Source organism: Crotalus tigris, unplaced genomic scaffold, assembly GCF_016545835.1.
Source record: "Crotalus tigris isolate CLP2741 ecotype Arizona unplaced genomic scaffold, ASM1654583v1 scf7180000018925.143070, whole genome shotgun sequence".
NCBI classification, from domain to species: domain Eukaryota; kingdom Metazoa; phylum Chordata; class Lepidosauria; order Squamata; family Viperidae; genus Crotalus; species Crotalus tigris.
The window spans coordinates 101,531-120,638 of record NW_024097277.1 but is presented as its reverse complement, the minus strand read 5'-3'; the positions used below and the strand labels follow the sequence as shown (position 1 = coordinate 120,638).

General features: G+C 44.1%; 1 long non-coding RNA gene across 1 annotated transcript in view; it reads right to left on the bottom strand.

Moving 5' to 3' along the window:
• LOC120314418 overlaps positions 1 to 19,039 on the bottom strand; it is a 41,451-nt gene extending 22,412 nt beyond the window's left edge. The window contains exon 1 of the long non-coding RNA XR_005558428.1: positions 18,525 to 19,039. This is a non-coding gene — a long non-coding RNA (uncharacterized LOC120314418). The remainder of the gene's footprint in view (positions 1 to 18,524) is intronic.
• Positions 19,040 to 19,108: the final 69 nt, after the last annotated feature.

The window sequence follows — 19,108 nt, the reverse complement described above, 5'->3', positions numbered from 1 at the left end:
TTGACTGGGGGACTGAAGGTTTAAAGCAGGGGTCTTCAAACGTGGCCCTTTCATGACTTGTGGTTTTCAACTCCCAGAATTCCTCAGCCAGCGTGCCTGGCTGAAGAATTCTGGGAGTTGAAGTCCACCAGTCATAAAAGGGCCAAGTTTGAAGACTCCTGATTTAAATAAATAACTCCATTGCAGGATCTTTGATGGCCAAGTCTGGCAACAGTTAATGTGCTTGGTCCTTTGGCTACAGTCAGGCATATACCTTTTAAATAAACAGAAATAAATAAAAGGATAACACCCTTGTACCTGAACATAATATCCTAGAGGGACACATCATTTTCCAACTTGGGAGCTTTGTCCCTAATTCTGTTTACGATCAGCAAACCTCCAGCTGAGAGATAAGACAAAATTAAATGCCAACCAGGTGCTCCCTTACATTTGTTTTTACACACAGAGTTTCATGAGATCCTAAACAGAATTAAATTTCAAGGCAATGATGAAGGATCTTTTTAGGATCTAATATTGATCTTGAAAGCCAATTGGGTGTAGCGAGTTCTAGTCCTGCCTTAGGCATGAAAGTCAGCTGGGTGACTCTGGGCCAATCACAAGGAAATTGGGAGTTCTAGTCCCGCCTTAGCCATGAAAGCTGGCTGGTTGACTCTGGGCCAATCACCAGGAGACTGTGAGTTTTAGTCCCACCTTACACATGAAAGCCTTTGAACTATGGTGCTGGAGAAGACTCCTGCGAGTCCCTTGGACAGCAAGGCGTTCAAACTGGTCAGTCCTAGAGGAGATCAACCCTGACTGCTCTTGAGAAGGCCAGATCCTGAAGTTGAAACTCAAGTACTTTGGCCACCTAATGAGAAGGAAGGACTCACTGGAGAAGAGCCTAATGCTGGGAAAGATGGAGGGCAATAGAAGAAGGGGATGACAGAGAATGAGATGGCTGGATGGAGTCACTGAAGCAGTAGGTGTGAACTTAAATGGACTCCAGAAGATGGTAGAGGACAGGAAGACCTGGAGGAACATTGTCCATGGGGTCGCGAAGGGTCGGACACGACTTCACAATTAACAATAACAACACATGAAAGCGAGCTGGGTGACTCTGGGCCAATCACCAGGAGACTGTGAGTTCTAGTCCTGCCTTAGGCATGAAAGCCAGGTGGGTTACTCTGGGCCAATCACTCTCTCTTAATCCAATCCACCTTACAGGGTTGTTGTTATGGGAAAAATGGGAGGAAGGAGTATTACGTATGTTCACCACCATGAATTACTTATAAAATAATAACCAATATGTGTGAGTGGCTACATGAATTTATTTGGTAAATAATAAATAAAATCAATGGATTATGGGAATGCTCTAGTCTAGACATAATATATCCTGACTGAGCATGTTAGTTCTACCAAGTACTAGCTGGAAGGGTTTCCAAATTCTTGCAGCTGCCATATTAATCATTTTCATGTTTTCGATCTGTAAGCAGCTGCACAACAATACTAAGTGTGTGCATTCCAAACCGTAGAAAGGTGTCATGTTTAATTTTGTGCCATTTAGAAGCTATGTCAATTTGTTTAGTTAGGGATTTCTTGAAATATGCCATTTGACCAAAGCTGCCTCGATGTTTGCATACAACAGTTTAAATATGGACAAGCCTGAAGGAAGTTTTTCTTACATTTTAAGTAAGTTACTCGTGACATCAGTTTGCACTTGTTATGAACTCAGTGACTCTGTCTTCACAGTATGTTTATTCACAGCTATCTGAATTATGATCCTTAAATTCAATTAACCCCATCTGGAGCACCGCACTACACGATGAACTGTAAATTCGGCAACCGCATTTTGGGATTATTATAGTGTAGGGACTCAACCCATGTGGTTTATATATGATTTGGTGTCATGCAAACCCTCAAAATTGCATCAAATGGGTAAATCCCCACCTCATGTCAATGACAAGCCCAACCTTCATTCAACCACAATGGGATATTTTTTTGGGTTTGGTTTGGTTTGTTAACCATAATCCATGTTAAAGAGATCTCTGTTCTCTAGACTCTGAAAGGGCAGTGACTCTCAAACCTTGGATAAAATGTAGCATGCAGGAAAATGTATGTTGGGAGAGAGAGAGAGAGAGAGAGATGATAGATAGATAGATAGATAGATAGATAGATAGATAGATAGAGAGAGAGAGAGATAGATAGATAGATAGATAGATTAAGATAGATGATATAGATTTATAGATGATGGATTATTGATAGATTACAGATATAAGATAAGTAGATGATAGATGATAGATAGATGAGAGATAAAGATAAATGATGGATGCATGGTTAGATAGAGAAATAGAGACATAGATTGATGATGGATAGATAGATGATAGATGATAGATAGATAGATATGATAAATAGATAAAGAATGATAGAAAGATAATAGACAGACAGGCAGACAGACAGACAGATAGATGGAAGAAGGAAAGAAAGAAAGAAAGAAAGAAAGAAAGAAAGAAAGAAAGAAAGAAAGAAAGATGATAGAGATGAAAGAGAAATGATAGAGAGAGATGATAGAAAGATAGAGAGATAGAGCGATGATAGACATAGGATAGGATAGGATAGGATACGATAGGATAGGATAGGATAGGATAGGATAGGCCAGAGGTAGGCAACCTTGGCTCTTTTATGACTCGTGGACTTCAACTCCCAGAATTCCTGAGCCAGCCACGCTGAGGGGAAAGGGAGAGGTTTCCAAGCTGAGCCATGCCGGCTCAGGAATTCTGGGAGTTGAAGTCCACAAGTCATAAAAGAGCCAAGGTTGCCTACCCCTGGGATAGGATAGGATAGGATAGGATAGGATAGGATAGGATAGGATAGGATAGGATAGGGAGATAACAGATAGAATTCCCTCCAGTCTTCTCGGCAAGATTTTTCAAAAATGATTTGTCATCGCCTCCTTCCTAGGGCCGAGAGAGGCAGAGAGACCAGCCCAAGGTCACCCAGTTGGCTTTGTGTCTAAACTAAGACTAAAACTCACAGTCTCCCAGTCCCTCTCCTTCTGTCTTAACCACTGCACCAAACTGGCTGTCATTCATATTGGCTGAATTCCTTGAAAACCGCCGCCAAACATCTCTGTGTAGAAAACATTTTCTGGGTTAAGACTCAGGGGTATATAGGACAGAAGCAGTTTAAGGGCGGAGGGCAGACCTACTCTAAAAGGTGCAGTCGATGAACAGCCACATTGTAAAATACAGTCTGAAGGGAAAGGAGGTCAGGATAAGTTGCATTTCCCAGTCTTCTCCCTTACAGTGTTTCTCAACCTTGACCATTTTAAGGCATGTGGACTTCAACTCCCAGAATTCCACAGCCAGCGTTGCTGGCTGTGGAATTCTGGGAGTTGAAGTCCACATGCCTTAAAATGGTCAAGGTTGAGAAACACTGCGACTTACACGATTAGTTTCTCCACCAAAGTGCAAAGACCAGGTCAGGAGTCTGGCTAAAACTCTGAACCCTGCAATCAAAGACTATGTAAATCGGTGCCACTGCCGTACCAAGCACAGGGAGCTTTATTTGTCCTTCTCTTTCTCTTTCTCTCTCTTTTTTAAACCTCTTTCAACTGTCGGCTTGCCCAAAACAAAAGCAGGCCAAACTTCGCCTAAAACATTTTCTCGTGCCAAGAAAAAAATTCACCTTCTCGAGATCGTTGTACCTCAGACTGCTCTTTAACAGCTGGGGAATCAAAGCTGACAAACCTGAAAGTCACCTTTAACCCTTGACCCCGGTACACAATCAGATACTGCAGACACCTCTAGCAAATAACAAAGATATATATATATGGTACAAATAAAATACGAACACCAGGAGAGTATAAATATAAAAATATACTTTACTAAAAGCTGCCAAGCTTTCGTTTGGAAACTCCAAACATCATCAGGGCTAAGGAGCCAGTAAACAATGATGACTTTAAATGGGAACACTAATTAACCGGCCGGGACCGGTGACGCGGTCCATGAGCCGGCTGCAGATGCCGGCAAAACCCATTTAAGTCATCATTGTTTACTGGCTCCTTAGCCCTGATGATGTTTGGAGTTTCCAAACGAAAGCTTGGCAGCTTTTAGTAAAGTATATTTTTATATTTATACTCTCCTGGTGTTCGTATTTTATTTGTACCATAGACATGCCCAGGAGTCGTATTTTTATGCAAATTTTCCATATATATATATATATGGAAAACCCGAACAACCAAAGACCTACTATATAATATATATATATATATATATATATATATATATATATATATTATATATATATATATGTAGGTCTTTGGTTGTTCGGGTTTTTCCCGCGTAAAATTGGAAGTGTCTTGGCGACATTTCGACGAAGTCCCATTCGTCATCTTCAGGCTGGTGTTTTCAGCTTCGTGTGCTTCGAGCAGCAGGCTGGTGTTTTCAGCTTCGTGCTTGCTGCTCGAAGCACGAAGCTGAAAACACCAGCCTGAAGATGACGAATGGGACTTCGTCGAAACGTCGCCAAGACACTTCCAATTTTACGCGGGGGAGAAAACCCGAACAACCAAAGACCTACATACAAACACCCGCGAAAACCTCAGAAAACAAATATATATATATATATATATATATATATATATATATATATATATATATATATATATATATATTAATGACTTGGAAAATTAAAGGGGCACAACCGCACAATTAGCCCCCCAAAGCTTTGGTTTCCTTCACACTGGGATAAATCTGCCTTTTGGAGAGAGAGAATTTGTTTTTAATATTTTTTTATTTTTCTAAACTCTCCCCCATACATATACCGTGATATTTATCAGATGTTAACATACATTCTTTTTACATTCAAATATAAAAATACTTTTAATAAAATGAAATAAATACATACACATGACTTTTGGTGTTGCTCGCCCATTTCCCCTTTCACTGTATCCACACTCCTTCTTCTCTACCTTCTTTCTCCCTTTCTTCTCTTGCCTACTTCCCTCTTCTTCCTCTCCTCTTCTCTTTCCTTCACCACTCTCCTCCTCTTTCTCCCCACTTCTCCTCTTCTCCTCCAACCTTCCTACTTCCTTCTCCCCTCCTTTACTCTTTTCTCCCTCCTTTCCTTTCTTCCCAGAGAGGGAGAATTTGAAGGAAACCCAAATACAGATTAACTCCCGACTCTCATTGCAGCCATATTGAAGACGAAGGAAATGGGAGACAACTACATATGGCAGTGGTTCTCAACCTTTTTAATGCCGCGACCCCCAACCGGTCGTAAGTCAAGGACTACTCAACCGGTCGTAAGTCGAGGACTACTCAACTGGTGCAGCACCGTTTGCAGAATGGGACTTTTGGCGGGCTCAGCAGGGCAGAGACAGCCTGGACAATTCCTATTGGCTTTTGAAAGCCAATAGAATTAGACTCTATTCAAGAGAGTCTATTCTATTGGCTTTCAAAAGCCAATAGAATAAAAGGGAGTAGCACAGCTAAGGAAAAGGGGGAAAAAATGGCGGACTGCATTGTTTGGCGACCCCCGTGAAATGGTCGTTCGACCCCAAATGGGGTCCCGACCCACAGGTTGAGAACCACTGACATATGGAAAGCATGTTAGTCTGGCAGACAATCTGCTTCACGCACCCTTTGTTGTGTTCTTGTGTCTTTGAGTCGGCGTTGACTCCAGGAGACTGCCTGGATGAGTCCCCTGACGTTTTCTCAACGAGTTTTTTTTTTTCAGAAGTGATTTGCAATTGTCTCCTTCCTACTGTTCTATCCCAGCCTATTGCTGTCCTGGTTAACTGCACAAGGACAAAACCCCTGCTACTACAATAGGCTGGAGACTTGCAAACAAAAACAAAAACCCCTTTTAATATTGTTGACAAACCTGTCAAATACAGCAAAACTCAAGTCCAAAAGAACACAATGAAAAACAGACAAGAAGTTACAAGAGAAGCCACAGATCAAGATTCCAAGACGCAGTTTTCAAACGGTTGCCTTCAGCAACCAGCACCACCCACACCTCCTTCCTTTATGCAGCAGTCCCGAGGACTTGCCGTTTCTTCTTACTTTGGAGGTGCCTCATTGACCTCTGTTGATTTACTCTTGCTAATTGACGCCATCTGCGTGCGTCAATTAGCAAGTCCATCAATTGTGATTCTTCCAAGTCTGACTCATGCTCCTCACATAGCTGAGCTTCATCAGAAACACGACTGGAGGGCCCAGGCTCTGCATCCAACTGTGAGTCCTGTACTTCATCAGAGCCACCCTCTGGCTCTGATGGTCCTCCAAATGCCTCCTCCACCTCCTCCTCAGATTCCTCCGACTCAGCTGTTGGGAGCACAGGCTGGCATGGAATCACAACACCTAGGGCTGAAGGAGTGTGACCACCTCAAGATCACCCAGCTGGCTTTGTGCATAAGGAGAAGCTAGAATTTACCATCGCCTAGTTTCTAGCCTGGGGCCTACTACACCAAACTAGTTCTCAGGTTCATACAGTTAAGCTTGATTCCGGGAAGCCTATTCTAGGCTTCTAAAGCATAGCAGGACAGAATCCGGAGTTTGGATGAAGATAATCAGTGCAGAAACCCACGTGAAGTCTTAATACCACTTTACAATGCCTTGGTAAGGCACACTTGGAATACTGCATCCAGTTTTGGTCACCACAATGTAAAAAAGAGTTGGGACTCTAGAAAGAGTACAAAGAAGAGCAACAAAGATGATCAGGGGACTGGAGGCTAAAACATATAAGGAATGGTTGCTGGAATTGGTTATGTCTAGTTTAATGAAGAGAAGGACAAGGGGGGACATGATAGCAGCTTTCCAATACCTCAGGGGCTGCCACAAAGAAGAGGGAGTCAAACTATTCTCCAAAGTGCCTGAAGGCAGGACAAGAAGCAAAGGAAGGAAACTGATTAAAGAGAGAAGCAACCTAGAACTAAGGAGAAACTTCCTCACCATTAGAACAATTAACTAGTGGAACAACCTGCCTCCAGAAGTGGTGAATGCTCCAACACTGGAAGTTTTCAAGAAGAGACTGGACAGCCATTTGTCTGAAATGGTATAGGGTTTCCTGCCTGAGCAGGGGGTTGGATTAGATGACATCTAAGGTCCCTTCCAACATCATCATCATCATCATCATCATCATTATTATTATCTTCTAACCCTAAAGTAGGGTTCTACATTAATACATAAGACATTCTACATACATCTAACTCTAAGATGGAACAACCTGCCTTCAGAAGTCGTGGGTGCACCATCCCTGGAGGCTTTCAAAAAGAGAGACTGGACAATCATTCATCTGAAATGGTATAGGGCAGGGGTCTTCAAACTTGGCCCTTTTATGACTGTGGACTTCAACTCCCAGAATTCCTCAGCCAGGCACGCCAGGCTCCAGCTGGAGCTCAGCACTGATCCTGGAGCTTCTGCTGAGCCCTGAAGAAGCACCAATCAACTGGAAAGCAGCACTGATCCTGGTACTTCTGCTGAACCCAGAAGAAGTGCCCATCAGCTGGAATGTTGCAGCATCTCCAGGGTCTTGTGATTTACATTCAGATGCTTGGCAACTGATTCCTATTTATGATGGTCACAGTGTCCCAGGGTCATGTGAAGTGACCAAAACCTGCTGCAACCACCCAGCAGACGGGGGGAATAAAAACCAAACCCCCCCCCCTACCCGACTCCCGCTGCCAATCCTCAACAGAAATGCTCACAACAATGAAAACCTCGGACAGGAGGAAGAGTGCCGCCAGGTGAGCAGGCAGGTGACTTGCTCGGCTATGGCTTGGGGGGCACTTTTTTCAGTGCCATTGTAACTTCCAACAGTCACTAAGCGAACTGCTGTAAGTCGAGGACTACCTGTACTTTATCACTTTTTTCCTTTTTGGGGGGGGGTCATCATGTTTTTGACACCTTCTAGGCAACTGGTGGTCCTCGGATATTGTCATATCCTAAAAGTGGTACAATGGGTGAAAAGGTTGAAAAGCCCTGACCTAGAGCAACTAGGAGACTGAGTAATTAAAGATATCCTGAAAAGATAGAGGTATGATAGCTCAATCACTCTCCATCCCGAGACTAATAAAATAGCCTGAACTAGATGAACTTAGTTTTATTGTTCAGGATTTTGTATGAGATGGTTTTAATTATTCTTTTTTTTCTTTAAATATATTTCATTGGTTTTTAGATATAACAATCTCTAGTGCCTGGTGTACAGCGTGTTGTCTTGGTTTATATTTTAATAAGAAAAAAAGAGACAATAATAATTATTAACAATCAGTAATGACTGGATTTGATAATTCCATAATTGGTATATTAATTAATAATATATTTCTTTGAACTTCCCTTCTCCTGTTCATATTCCCCTCCGTCAACCTTAAACAAAATGTAATTCTTAATATTTTCAATATACAAATGATTAAATGTAGGCATTTTTAAACATTTATACAAATAATAATAATAATCTCTATGTATAGCATTTTCTGCAACTTAAATTATTCTTATAACCATCATCTCATTAGTTCACCATGCATCCTATTTTTGTAATTTTTGTTTAAGCTTAATTTCCCTTTTATATTCAATCCATTTCTTATCAGTCATGATTTCTTCATATGTTAAGTCATCTAAATATCCAAATTTTCCCATTATTTTATGTCATGCGTTATAGAAATATTGTACTTCTGATCTATCTTATAGTATCTAGAGGTCACATCTTTGTTAATCAGTTTACATTTCACTTGTATTAATAAAAGTTACATCAACCCACAGTTTTAATTGTTCTTTTGCAAACTACCAAAATGGTCCTTGACTTACGAACACAACGGAGCCCAAACTTTCTGTTGTTAAGTGAGACATTTGTTAAGTGAGCTTTGCCTCATTTTATGATGTGACCCTGGGACTCTGCAGCCGTCATAAATACGAGTCAGTTGCCAAGCATCTGAATTTTGATCACATGACCAAGGGGATGCTGCAAGCGTCGTAGGTGTGAAAAACGGTCATAAGTCGCTTTTTTCAAGTGTTGTCATAACTTTGAACGGTCACTAAATGAACTAAAGGACCACCTGCACTTCCTTAAAGCACCTTTTGGGGAGGAAGAGTAACAGGATTTTTTTTTTTTTAAGAAAAAAAATTCAAAATAATATGCATACTGCAGCGGTTCTTGAAAGTTATTCTTGGAATTATACTTTGGAGAAAAGGTCTTTGTTCTCTTTACGTGTGTGTATCTATGTGATTGACTGGACATTTTCACAGGTTACGCACGCTATCCGCTAAAATTCAGGATAGGAAAGCCAGGCTGATTGTGCAAATCCTGGAATTTCACATTGTTCCATGTCGCAAAGCCTCTCTCCGACTGGGCGGTGCTGTTTTGTGTCAGAATAAATCAATCCGACACTCGTGATTCAAATAACCCATGAGCCACTTCCACTGACTAGTAGCTGATGAGAGCATATGTTTGCTTTGGAACTCGGGGATAAAAATCTTAAGAACCTTTGGGAAGTTCGCCACCCAGTATAGGAAAATGAAAGAGCTTTCTTTGCTATGGTGCCAGATTTATAAAAAGATTGTAAACACAGTCTTGGGTTTTTGTTTTTTTCCCTGCAGTTTTTCTCAAGTGAACTACCGCCCCGGCTACGATAGATGTGAGTCCTCAAACATATGGCCACAACTGAGTCCAAAATTTCCATCGCTGAGAGAGACCGCTGTTAAATGAGTTTTGCCACATTTTACGACCGTTCGTGCCACTGTTGTTAAGAGAATCACCGCAGTTGTTAAATTAGTAACACGGCTGTTAAATGAATCTTTGATTTTGCTTGTCAGAAGGTCGCAAAAAGGATCACGTGACCCAGGGGCACTGCAACCGTCATGCCGGTTTCCAAGCCTCCAAATTTTGATCACGTGACCATGGGGACGCTGCAATGGTCATAAGTATGAAAAACGGTTGTGCATTCTTTTTCTCAGTGCTGTTGTAATTTTGTAATTTTGAGCGGTCACAAAATTAATAGTTGTAAATCAAAGACTATATATTAGAAAGGAAAACGGCAACTAGCATAGCATTGTTAGAGAAACATGCAAAACTCAGCTTATTTTTGTCATTGTGATATTAAAAGTATGAATGAGACACTGGTATTGTTACTGATTGTGATGCTAAGGAGGTTATATTGATGTTGAATTTGATTACAGCCGCAAGGCTGCTAGTAGGTCAATATTGGAAGAAGGAATCTTTGCCTACTTTGCAAGAGTGGTTTTTTAAAGTATCTTATTTGGCGGAAATGGCAAAGATTTCGGCTTTCTTAAAAGAGCAAACGCAAGAGAAATTTTTTGCTGTATGGGAAAAATGGATAAATTTTATACAATTTAAATTGGATATGAAGAAATACCATTTAGCTTTTTTATAACTTGTATAAAAACTCTACTTTTTTTTCTTTTCTTTGTTTTTTTTTTAAATATTTTTTCTTTTTAAGGTTTATAACTCTTTATTCATATATATTTTGTTCGTAATTATCTTATAATTTTGTTAACTTCTTTTAATTAAGCCTATATTCTGCTCTGGGAAGCTGGGGAGGGAGGGAGGGGGTGATTTGGGAGGGGTTGGGGGAGAGTTGTATTGTTTTTTTTTGTCTTATTGTAGTTGTCATTGTTTTTTTTCTGTCTTTGTAAAAGTTTTTAAAAAATTTTCAATAAAAAAAAAGTATGAATGAGACACTGATGATCAAGGATAGTGTAAAAGTTACACTATCCTTGATCATCAGTGTCTCATTTACCCACTGTCCGCAAGTTCCTTTTTAAAAAAGGGTATGAAATCTTCAAATTATGTTCCAAAGAAGATCCTTTTTAAGCTTATGACCATCTGCAAAGTTAAGCTGTCACTAAGTGGCTTTATGAAAGGTCTGCATTCTGTTTATAGGCCATTAAAATCAGGTTAGGAAGGCTAAAAAAAACGTAGTTTAACACACTTAGTACAGCAGTGTTTAGTCAGCTAATGGTTGTAAAAATAAGGGGGAAATTATCTTTCTTAGAACTGCATTGATTTCAATCAAATCTGTTCAAATCAGAGTTTACAGGTTGAACAGCTTTCAGAAGTTTATCAACTCCGTGCAATTGCACCAAATTCCTTCTCTTGTTAAAGGAATGTTGTCGCTATTACTGCTTTCAAAGTAATTATATTTTATTGCAAAAGAATAAATCAATTGCGACACTGTCCCGCTGAAGGCAGAATTTCAAATAAATGAATCAGGTAGCCCACCTTTAATTAAATATGTGTGCAATCCTACGAATATTTCCTTGAGAGTAATCAACCATGTTCGGGATCATTTCCAAGTAAGAATGCATTGATTTTTTTTTAAAGAGACACTTCAATGCTTGCATTAAACAATGCTATCTACGAAATTTATCTTTTCTCAAGTTTTAAGAGATTGCCATTATATATTGCGATAACAGAATTCCAGGGGTCTTAGTCAATTATTTCCTGACCTGGCCTATTCCCAAAGGCAGACATATCCTCAATTAGATTATATATATATAAAAATCTGCATTTCGTAAAACCAGAACATTATTTGCAAAGCCAAATATTTCCTTGGGGACAACTATGTGCATTTTTGAAGAAAAGTGGACTTCATCTCTGTGCCAAGATAACAAATCACAAGAAAGCAAGAAATCTAAACCTGTAAATATGATCTATTGATTTCAACATTTCTGAAATGGATAGGCAAAGGAATCAACATCAATCATCCATCACATGAAATTTCCATCTAGCTCAGTGGTTTTCAAACCCAGCAACATTTAAGATGTGTGGACTTCAACTCCCAGAATTTCCCAGCCAGCTTAAAGTCCACACAGTTTAAAATTGCCAAGTTTGAGAAACACCAGTCTAGATTTAGCATTTGTTGTCCATTGAGTGCTAAATGGAGGTCAACTTCACACTTTATGCCAAGACATAATGGGCTTTAATTTTGGCTTAGCAGGATATGTGAAGCCCAGATTCAGACACTCATTGCTTCCAGGGTTGCATGAAGCTATCCAGTTTCGGTTCATTTAACTGAGGCTAAATAAACCACCAACTGAACGCAAAGCTAATTAACAGAGCAAGATAGCTCCTGAAAATCATGCCCACTAGCATCAGGAGGGTTCCCATTATTGTCACGGGCTGCAAAATTTCACAAACTGTGTCTAGAGCTGTCGAAGAAAAGTTAAGAGTTCTTTTTTCCCCACGGTTTCCCAGCTAGAGAGAAAGCTGGCACCTAAGGAGAAAGCCTCGGTTAGAAATTTTCTCTCTGATAATCCTGTTTACTTTTAGCAAGAACTGCTTTACACTGGAAAAATCGCCTTGCACTTTTACAGCTTTGATACTTTGACTGCTGCATCTGTAAACTGTAAACTCTCCTGTAGCACACTAATTCACAGGCTGAAAGAGTGAGTCAGTCAGCCACGTGGAGCAGAAGGTGACAGCCACATCTGAGTGTCAGTGTACACTTGCCTAGTTGAAATCTGCAGCATAAATAAATACCGAGCTATCATTCACGATAAATTGTTTTTCTATTCTATTTCTGCCTTGGAAGAGAAGCCAGACACAGATAAGGCTTCCAAATCCTCAATTTATTTTCTTTAGTGACTGTTCAAAGTTAACAAGGACACTGGAAAAAAGTGACCTATGACCGTTTTTCACACTTGCAACATCCCCACAGGGTCACGTGATCCAAATTCAGCCGCTTGGCAACTGACTCATACTTATGACGGTTTGCCATGTCCCGGGGTCACATGATCCCCTTTTGCGGCCTTCTGACAAACAAAGTCAACAGGGAAGCCAGATGCATTTAACAACCGGGTTACTAACTGGAGCAGTTCACTTAACAGCTGTGGCACGAAAAGTCATAAAAGGGGGCAAAACTCACTTAACCAATGTCTCACTTAGCAACGTAAATTTTGGGCTCAGATGTGGTCGTATGTCGAGGATCACTTGCATATACCCAGGCATTGGGCATGGTTGAAACCGGCAGTATAAATAAATGCCGAGCTATAATTCACAATAAATTGTTCTTTTTTTCCAATTCTGGCTTGGAAGCGAAGCCAGAAACAGACATGGCTACCAGTTCAGACTTGACTTACAAGCGCTCGTTTAGTGACCGTTCTAAGTTACAACAGCACCTAAAAGCATGGCAGCATCCCCACGGTCACGTGATCAAAATTCGGACGCTTGGCAACTGACTCGTATTTATGACGGTTGCAGTGTCCCAAAGTCACATGATCCTCTTTTGAGACTTCCTGACAAGCAAAGTCAATGGGGATGCCGGATTCATTTAACAAAGTGCAGTGATTCACTTAACAACCGGGGGCAAGAAAGGTCATAAAATGGGGCAAAACTCCCTTAACAACTGTCTCACTTAGCAAGGGAAATTTTGAGGTAAATTGTGGTCGTAATATCAGGGGTAGGCACCCTTGGCTCTTTTATGACTCGTGGACTTCAACTCCCAGAATTCCTGAGCCAGCCATGCTGAGGGGAAAGGGAGAGGTTTCCAAGCTGAGCCATGCTGGCTCAGGAATTCTGGGAGTTGAAGTCCACGAGTCAAAAAGCGGCCTACGCCTAGGCCTAGGCCAGGGATAGGCAACCTTAGCTCTTTTATGACTTGTGGACTTCAACTCCCAGAATTCCTGAGCCAGCCATGCTGAGGGGAAAGGGAGAGGTTTCCAAGCTGAGCCATGCTGGCTCAGGAATTCTGGGAGTTGAAGTCCACGAGTCATAAAAGAGCCAAGGTTGCCTACCCCTGGCCTAGGACTAGCTGCACTCAATCAGCAAAGCAACTGTAGTTTAATTAGCTACCTTCTTCCCGGCTGGAAGCAAACGAGAGAGGTTATATTCCATGCGGGATAAAGTTGGCCAGCTCACTCTTGCTCAAACAGAATCCGGAAAACCCGAGCTGATCACCAAGTGCAAGCTAGTGTAGCGACCGACATAACACACACCTCTAAAGCTTTGCAGCAATTCTTACCCTGGAATGACTCACCCCCAAATTGGTTTTCCCCTGAACCATATTCTCACTCTGATAACTGGTAAAATCGCATCATAAAGCAGTGACAGGCTGAGTGTGTCAGAACGGGATCTTTAGCAGGCTATTGTGCCACACAAACACAAACACAAGCCCTTCGCAAAGCCTGGCAAGGGACCTTGCAAACTACTCTCCTGAGCTGACACCTGTGTTGCATTTTGGAGAGCAGCTGGAAGAGATTTGGGGAGTTTATTTTACTTCAACACACACACACACCACACACACACACACAGAGAGAGAGAGAGAGAGAGAGAGAGAGAGAGAGAGAAGCGAAGGAATCCTCAAACCAATGTTGTTGGTGCCCCAACACGGGAGGTTTTTAAGAAGAGATTGGACAGCCACTTGTCTGAAATGGTGTAGGGCTTCCTGCTTGAGCAGGGGGATGGACTAGAAGACCTCCAAGGTCCTTTCCAACTCCGTTGGGTCCAATCTTTTAATAGTCCTGTAGATCCCCACAAGCCTGGTTTAAAAGCTGGCTGAGAAGAAAAAGGACCAATTTCAGAAGAGAAGAGTCTATCCTTTTAAGGCAGTGGTTCTCAACCTTTTTAATGCCGCGACCCTCAACCAGTCGTAAGTCGAGGACTACTCAACCGGTCGTAAGTCGAGGACTACTCAACTGGTGCAGCACCGTTTGCAGAATGGGACTTTGGCGGGCTCAGCAGGGCAGAGACAGCCTGGACAATTCCTATTGGCTTTTGAAAGCCAATAGAATTAGACTCTATTCAAGAGAGTCTATTCTATTGGCTTTCGAAAGCCAATAGAATAAAAGGGAGTAGCACAGCTAAGGAAAGGGGGAAAAAATGGCGGACTGCGTTGTTTGGCGACCCCTGTGAAATGGTCGTTCGACCCCAAATGGGGTCCCGACCCACAGGTTGAGAACCACTGTTTTAAGGGAACCAGCTTCATGGGAATGAAAAACCTGAATTTGTTCCCATAGGCAAGGTACAATATTATGAATTATCAGACCTGAGTGAATGAGTTATTTAGACAGAAAAAACCCCACCATGCTGTACAGGCCATCCTTGACTTACGACTATAATTGAGTCCACCATTTCCGTTGTTCAGTGAGACATTTAAGCGAGTTTTGCCCCATTTTATGACTTTTCTTGCCATCTTTCTTAACCCGGTTATTAAGTGAATCCTGCTTCCCCATTGACTGCTTGTCAGACGGTCGCAAAAGGGAATCGCATGACCCCCGGGGACACTGCGACCGTCATAAATACGAGTCAGGTTACCCAGCGTTTGAATTATGATCACGTGATCGTGAGGATGCTGCAACGGCCATAAGTATAAAAATGGTCCTAAGTCACTTTTTTCAGTGCTGTTTTAACTTCGGACGGTCGCTAAATGAACCGTTGTAAGTTGGGGACTATTCCTGTATACGGCACAACTTTTTCTCCCTTGGACTTACTTTTAAGAAATCTCAGCCATCAATAACAAGGGAAACTCCCCCACACATCGCATATTATTTCTAAATTTGAATAGATTAGGCAGCCCATGTCTCCTAGGAATGTCAAAAGTGCAAATTGAAAGGTGACACCAACTGTCCCTCTTAAGCCAATCAGGGCCTTCCTTTCCCACCCAGGTCCCAGCTCAGCATCCTGTCAGGTCAGGATTGAATCTGGGGCCAAGTCAGAATCACAGGATACAGATAGTCCTCGACTTACAAGAGTTCATTTAGTGACCGTCCAAAGTTACAACGGCACTTACGACCGTTTTCCACACTTATGATCATTGTAGCATCCCCGTGATCACGTAATTCAGGGGCTTGACAACGGCTTCATATTTATAACCATTGCAGTGTCCCGGGGGGGGGGAGTTATCTGATCCCCTTTTGCGACCATCTGATAAGCAAAGTCAACGGAGAAGCCGGATTCGCTTAAGAACGGTGTTGCTTATTTAACAACGGCTAGTGACTCCCTTAAACAGTGTGGTAAGAGAAGTTGTAGAATGGGGCAAAACTCACTTAACAGATGTCTCACTTAGCAACAGAAATTCTGGGCTCAGTTGCAGCTGAAAGTCGAGGGCTGTCTGTAACAGAATTGGAAGGGATCTTGGAGGTCTTCTAGTCCAACCCCTTGCCCAAAATCATAGAGATGTAGGGTGGAAGGGACTCTGGAGGTCTTCTAGTCCAACCCCTTGCCCAAGATCATAGAGACATAGGGTAAAAGGGACCTTGGAGGTCTTCTAGTCTGACCCCTTGCTCAAGATCATAGAGATGTAGGGTGGAAGGGACCTTGAAGGTCTTCTAGTCCGACCCCTTGCCCAAGATCATAGAGATGTAGGGTGGAAGGAACATTGGAGGTCTTCTAGTCCAACCCCTTGCCCAAGATCATAGAGACATAGGGTGGAAGGGACCTTGGAGGTATTCTAGTCCAACCCCTTGCCCAAGATCATAGAGATGTAGGGTGGAAGGGACCTTGGAGGTCTTCTAGTCCAACCCCTTGCCCAAGATCATAGAGTTGTAGGGTGGAAGGGATCCTGGAGGTCTTCTAGTCCAACCCCCTGCCCAAGATCATAGAGATGTAGGGTGGAAGGGACCTTGGAGGTCTTCTAGTCCAACCCCTTGCCCAAGATCATAGAAACGTAGGGTGGAAGGACCTTGGAGGTCTTCTAGTCCAACCCCTTGCCCAAGATCATAAAGATGTAGGGTGGAAGGGATCCTGGAGGTTTTCTAGTCCAACCCCTTGCCCAAGATCATAGAGATGTAGGGTGGAAGGGACCTTGGAGGTCTTCTAGTCCAGTCCCTTGCCCAAGATCATAGAGATGTAGGATGGAAGGGACCCTGGAGGTCTTCTAGTCCAACCCCTTGCCCAAGACCATAGAGACATAGGGTGGAAGGGATCCTGGAGGTCTTCTAGTCCATTTTGCATGGATGGCAATAAGATTGATAACTGGATCAGCTGTTGCCTGTGAAAGGTGCACCTTCTCTGACTTAATAGAACAACAGAGATGGACGGGACCTTGGAGGTCTTCTAGTCCAACCCCCTGCTGAAGCAGGAGACACTAGGCTAGACCTTTCCAGACAAATGGCTGTCCAATCTCTTAAAAACCTCCAATGGTGGAGCACCCACAACTTCTGGAGGCAAGCCGTTCCGCTGTTCAGTGAAGTAGCTGGAAGTGGGAGGGCTTGCATTTCTACTGATTCCTTGTTCTCACATCCAGGAAATTTCTCCTTAGTTCCAGCTTGGGATCTCTCTTTAATGATCTTCCTTCCACCCGTTGCTTCTTCTCCTGCCCTCTTCTTCCGTCTAAGCCCCCCCCCTTCCTCCCAGGCAAACGCATCCACCGAGGAGGACCACAGTCAAGGATCCCTATGGAGATGCGGCTCAGCCACCTGCCTCCCACCTGGGACAGGTGGAACCAGACCCGAGCCGCCTGCTATAAACTTCCTGCCTAGTGAGGCCACCTCCCGCAGAAAGTCAACACGCGTGGCACAAGGCGGCAGGGATCTTCCACGGCCAATTCACACACGGGAACCTCTGGGGCTCGACACCCCGAGCACCCGGAACCCCTTGGGCTTCTCGGGACTCAGAGGAGGAAGCGAGAACGGCAGGCTGGCTGAGCCCAAATGGGGTTCTGATCTGGCACACCCCAACTTTCCCCGGGCACGTGGAGGAGAAGCTGGCAGGCTGGAGCAAAGTCAAACTCTGCAAAAGGTGCAGAGGGTCTCTAGCAGAAGAACAGACGAGGAAAGGGACCTGGAAGGTCCTCTAGTCCAACCCCCTGCTCAACCAGGAGACCCTCACAGAATCCTAGACTAACAGACGAGGAAAGGGGCCTGGGAGGTCCTCTAGTCCAACCCCCTGTTCAACCAGGAGACCCTCACAGAATCCTAGACTAACAGACGAGGAAAGGGGCCTGGGAGGTCCTCTAGTCCAACCCCCTGCTCAACCAGGAGACCCTCACAGAATCCTAGACTAACAGACGAGGAAAGGGTCCTGGGAGGTCCTCTAGTCCAACCCCCTGCTCAACCAGGAGACCCTCACAGAATCCTAGACTAACAGACAAGGAAAGGGGCCTCGGAGGTCCTCTAGTCCAACCCCCTGCTCAACCAGGAGACCCTTACGGAATGAGACTAACAGACGAGGAAAGGGACCTTGGAGGTCCTCTAGTCCAACCCCCTGCTCAACCCTACACCCTTCCGGACCAACGGGTGTCTAATCTCCTCTTAAAAATCTCCAGGGTTGGGAGCACCCACAACTTCTGGAGGCAGGTCGTCCCACTGGTTAATTGTTCGGTGAAGTAGCTGGAAGGGGGGGGGAGGAAGAGGAAGGGGGCTTGCCCCGTTCTGTTGCTTCCTGCCTCCGCCTCGCTTAGCGACCTGCAGCGGCTGTCTGATTGCACCCCCAACCCCTGCCCGGCTCTGCTTCCTGTACGGGGTTTTTTTCTGTTTTTTTTTCCCTCCCTCGCCCGGCCCGCTCTTCCTCTTCGCAAGCCGGGCTCCAAGAACCGAAAGCGAGCGGAGGATCGGCCCGCGGGGTCCCCCCCGCCACACACCCCCGCGCCTTACCCCAGGGTGCTGATGAAGCCGTTGACCGAGCCCTCGGCGTAAAGCGAGACCACATCGCCGATGTAGAGGAAGCTGGACATTTTGTCAGACATGCTGGCTCATGTTTGGCCGGCGGCTGCCTTCCTCCTCCTCCTCTCCTTCTCCTCCTCCTGATCCCCACCCAAGGGGGCTCCAAGCGGGACAGGGCAGATCCGGAGCCCCCCAGCTGGTGGCCGGCGGAGCCAGGAGATACGCCAGCGGGGGCTGCCGGCTGCCAAACCCCACGTCTGCTTTGGAAATAAATCCTCTTCCAGTCTCCGGTTTAATCCGAAGCCACTCCGGTTTCCCTCTCTCTCGACGCCCCTTTGCAATCCTCTCCGCGCCTTCTGCTCGCTGCCTGTCCGGGTCCCGGATTGCTGGAGGGGAGGGGGGGGGTCTCTCTCGGCCGCTCTCCAGCCCCGTCGGGGTCCGGGATGCCTTCCTGGACGGGTCCGGCCGCTTCGCCCGCAGACAAACTGAAACTCCGGTAAGCGAGTTTCCCATTGAAGCAGCTCAGGGGAGGGGCTTTCCTCTCTCCCCCCCCCGCTCGCCCGCCCGCCCCGACC